Source organism: Egretta garzetta, unplaced genomic scaffold, assembly GCF_000687185.1.
Source record: "Egretta garzetta isolate BGI_Z169 unplaced genomic scaffold, ASM68718v1 scaffold68, whole genome shotgun sequence".
Lineage (NCBI taxonomy): Eukaryota > Metazoa > Chordata > Aves > Pelecaniformes > Ardeidae > Egretta > Egretta garzetta.
The window spans coordinates 3,098,968-3,103,573 of record NW_009260774.1 but is presented as its reverse complement, the minus strand read 5'-3'; the positions used below and the strand labels follow the sequence as shown (position 1 = coordinate 3,103,573).

The 4,606-nt window shown below is 48.2% G+C and overlaps 1 pseudogene; it reads right to left on the bottom strand.

Moving 5' to 3' along the window:
* Positions 1-1,849: 1,849 nt before the first annotated feature.
* Positions 1,850-4,281, bottom strand: LOC118453051 (annotated as a pseudogene).
* Positions 4,282-4,606: the final 325 nt, after the last annotated feature.

Here is a 4,606-nt window from a genome sequence, read left to right as displayed (position 1 = left end):
GCAGCCCCTGGGGCCCAGCGGGGTGCCTCCTTGGGATGGGGCTGGGGAAGCAGGAAATAAATCTCACATGTTGGAGAGGGGGGATTTCCAAAGAACAGTTTTCCTCCTACTCACCCCTGCAGAAAGGTGGCTTTGCACCTTCCCCACCTCGGGCTGCAGGCTAAAAGCTACCGCTGAAGCCACAGAAGACGGGAATGGGTACGACAGAGGGACCAGTGGTTTGTATAGCTTGAAAAGTGCAGTGCAGAGCTTCAAGGGGTAAAACTAAACACAGAAAATTACAGCAGAAGCTTCATGGGTTTTTTTAGTTCCTGGCAATTTTCCAGTGGATCATTTTGCATTTTGGCTTCATTAGTATTTAAAGCTAATCTGCCATTAACCTGAGTCAAAATTGTTGCAGGGTAACTACAGGTTCAATGAAGTCAGTTCTGCTGGCCCATGTTTGTGGTATTCTTATATCTGAATAGATTATAAAAAGGCCTTCTTTTCTGGTGTTTCTCTGCAGAAAGCTCTGGCAGTGATTACAGTCCAACAGCAATTGCTCTTCCTTCTCCAACACATCTGGAGATCAGTCATGCCCTCTAAGCACCTGTATTCCACAAAAACAAGAGTAAAATCACAGCTTCTCAATCTGAACATTGGTATTTTGGGGGAGGGCTGGTGATGTATTTGCTCAATGCTTCTGTTACGAACCTCTGTTGTAAACTGCTGATGGCTGTGCCAGATATACCCATCAGACATGAAATTTTTCATGCTGAGTGTCTGTCTGAAGCTGATTTTTCATTTTTAAATTGCTGCCAAAGTAGTTCCACTGTTTTCAAGAACAGAGCCAGGGAGGAACATATTCTTTCTCCTGTGTTAAAACATCCTGGCAGAATTGTATACTTGTGCAGGTAAGGCACACAGAGACCTAACCTCTGGCCTCACTGACATACCCAGGTTGCCACGCTGGTGTCTGGCACTTCAGGGTCCTTCTACTGCTGGCCAATGCCAAAGGAACCCAGAGTAGTGCCAGCACAAAGCGTCTTGCCCCGGCTCTGCGTACAAGCAAGAGGATGTCAAACACGCCACTGCCAGCTCTCCTGTCGGCGCAAGTGGCAGAGGTCCCCTCCGTTTGAGCTCTCGACTCCCCCCTGGAAGGTGTCCCTGGAACCATGCACAGCACAATGTGTGGCCTGGGAGCGGGGCGGGGGCTGGATTCCTGATTTTTAACCCCAGAAAATGACAGGTGGTTGCATTTTAAGAGTGCCAGGTTAGCAAAGCCTGCGTAGCCTTGCTGCAGCCCCCTGGGACCCTGATAGAGCCTTTAATTACATGGTCACGCAGTGTTTTCACCCCACAGGACTCCTGTGTCTTTCAGGGCTCAGGATGGCTGGTGTTTTTCTAATGAGCAGCTGTTCAATATTTGGTTTTCTCCTCCTTTCACAGCGTGTGGTTCTAGGGACATTATTCAAGCCCTGCTATGAATACAGAATTATTCATTTCTTTGTAAGCTTTTCTTTTCTCAGTGCTCCTTGCTTAATACCTCTGTGCTTCACAAATGTAATTTTGCAAGTTCCAGGTGAAGGGGGAAGGAGAGAAACAAAGAGTAAGGCAAACCCCACTATTCCATTAATGTGAGGGAGCTTGATTTCAGATGTGTGCCTTGCAAAGTAAAAATACAAATAAATCTAAACATTTAGCTGTTCATCTAATTGTAAGTCTCGGGGGGGAGCAGCATGCACCAGGGTGCAGGTGCTAGCAGCATGAGGGCTGCATGCGACAGTGGCGTTGATACCACCCCTGCCCTTCCCCTCAGATGGGGCGCCTGCTGCTCTGCGAGGCGATGGTGGGTGGTTTCCAACTCCCTTTACCTTCTCTCTTCCCAGTCATAAACCTGGCACGTTTTAGCCATTTCCAGATCTTCACAAGGGTGAGAAGGAAGGAGGTGACAACAGTAATACATTCAGTAATTTGTGGCTGCTCTTGCAGTGCATGCTAATAAAGTCAATGGCATTTGAAGATGTGTGCTGGGAACACTTGGATTAGGCTCTTCAAAACAGGCTGTTTAACCTAATCTACTCATTGTCATTGAGCTTTAAAATTAACAAGTTCTCGCAGTTCGCAAAACTGAATTGGAAGTGTTTTAATTTTGTTTTGGCTGAGGTCCAAGAACAGTTTGAAGGGTGGAGCTGCAGAGAGCAATACTGACTCACTCCAGGTGACTGCTGTGCAAATTAAGCTCCTGAAGGTAGATCAGGTCACCAGCAGAAGCTGGCAATCGGTTAGTACAATTATGCTTTAGGTCTGGTTTTCAGAGTCTCTTCAAACAAATCAAACACAGTTCGATTCAAGCAAGTTTGCAGTATGAGGCTGCAGACACTCACAGATCTTCATGTATTCACTCACGTGGTCTTCACAGATAAGATTTGCCTTCAGGAATTCCAAGTCCCTGAAACCAGGGGGAAAGTCTAGAGCAAGAAAGACTTACCCTTGGTGGAGGAGGAACGGGTTAGGGAACATTTAAACCAACTGGACACACAGAAGTCTATGGGACCTGACAGATGCAGCTGTAAGTGCTGAGAGAGCTGCCAATGTCGTTGCGAGGCCACTCTTCATCATCATTGAAGAGCCACAGCAATCTGGGGAGGTTACTGAGGACTGGAAGAAAGCAAATGTCCTGCCTTCTTCAAGAAGGGCAAGAAGGAAGATGCAGGGAATTACAGGACAGTCAGCCTTGCCTTGATCCCCGGGAAGGGGATGGAGCAAATCCTTCTGGGAATCATTTCCAAATGTATGGAAGACAAGGAGGTGACTGGGAGTAGTGGGCATGGATTTATGAAGGGAAGATCATGCTTGACCATCCCAGTAGCCTTCTACAGTGAATTGACTGTGGAAGTGCTCGTCCACTTGCTCGGTGGATGAGCAGAGAGCAGTGTGTTGTTTATCTTGACTTTAGCAAGGCTTTCAACACCGTCTCCCATAATATCCTCACAGACAAATTGATGAAGTACAGGCTACATAAAAGGACAGTGATGAGGGGATGGGACTAGACCGTCTCCAGAAACCAGTTCCAGTCTCAGCTATTCTGTGGTTCTGAAACAGGTGCAGGCTTTGGTCGCCCAACTTAATACAAGCCATTACCTTTGTTTTCAACAGGCACATTTTAAAATTTAAAATACCTTTCTGAATGCATCCAGGGCAGTTAGATGAGTTGCCTCAGGTGCCACTAAATTTTGCTTTGAGAAGAGGCTTTTGCCCTTGATGGAAATGACAATAAAAATTTAAGTGGAAGATGAGGGTGGATAACTCCATCTGTCATTGGCAGAGCAGCCCTCTCCTGCACCCCAGCCCAGCAGCTGCCGTTCAGGCTGCAGCACCCTGGGCTGTTATAGAATCATAGAATCCTTTAGGTTGGAAAATACCTTTAAGATCATGAAATCCAACCAGAGTTATTCCCTCTGAAGAGCCAGGGTGGTGTCTGCATGAGAGCACCCTCCAGCCAGCTCCCATGGGGACGGGTACCACACAAAGCTGCTTGTAGCCCTGTGCTTCTCGATGAATGTTGGCTGAGGGGCTGCACGCAGTCTGGGAATAGGGTCAGCCCTGATCCCTCTTCACATGCTGTAAGGTACTCTAGGTGAGTTCAAGAGAGATGGAGGTGTTTGCTGGGCTCGGGGGAGGCTGAGGGGTTCCCTGCTCCTGGCAGGGGGGTGAAGCCTCCAGCGCGCATCCACCCATGACATGGGCTGCAGCAGCTGGGAAGCCGCTCGCTTGAGGGATCTTCCCCTGGGGCTGAATTTTACTCACGATCCTTAAAGCGTAGACAAGCAAGGTGAGGTCAGAAAATGGCTGAAGAGGAATGGAAACCCCAGCTGGAGCGGAGAGGCAAAGGTCTGACCGGATATCTGCACCCCGGCGGCAGGCTGTTGGCTTTTCTCCCCAGCTGTGATAGAAAGAGAGATGTGAGCAGGAGCTTCCCGGGATGATGGTTACTATGGCTACCCCCACACCGTCCATCCAGGCATCCATCTGCTTGGCTCACAGGGCTGGAAAAGAGACACTGCTGCTTTTGAAAGCTGATGGTAATCTATCCTCGCCGGCTGGGCAGGGATGATATCCTCCTCTGAGATCAATTTTGCCCAGCATTTTTTAAGCTATGAAAACAGTTCTAACAGCGAAGTCGCGTTGACAAAGAGGGCGTTGTTTCCTTTCAATAGCTGTCTTATTGTTACCGAGGAAGGGGTACGATGATAATGGAGAGGTACCAGTAGGTCCCCAGCACACTGAAGCGCCCACCATCTTCAGTGGGAATTTAACCCTTCAGATTTACTCGGGAGATTGCCTACTCCTTCCAGCATGCCGTGGTGCTGGTTTAACACATTCACAGAGAACAGGGAATGGAAGTTGGAAATATAGAAGCTACTGCCTGTAATTGTTTGTTCATGAGCCTTTTGGCTGTCCACATACAGAAACTGTGGGATAAGCATATAGGTGGTGTGGAATAGACTGGGTTTCTTCCTCCCATGAAGTGCTTGCTGCTCTGGATAGTTTTGCTGGCAATGGGACCCAAGGGAAAAAGTGCTGCATATTGTGAATGACAGTATCAAGCACCAGTCTTGCAGGA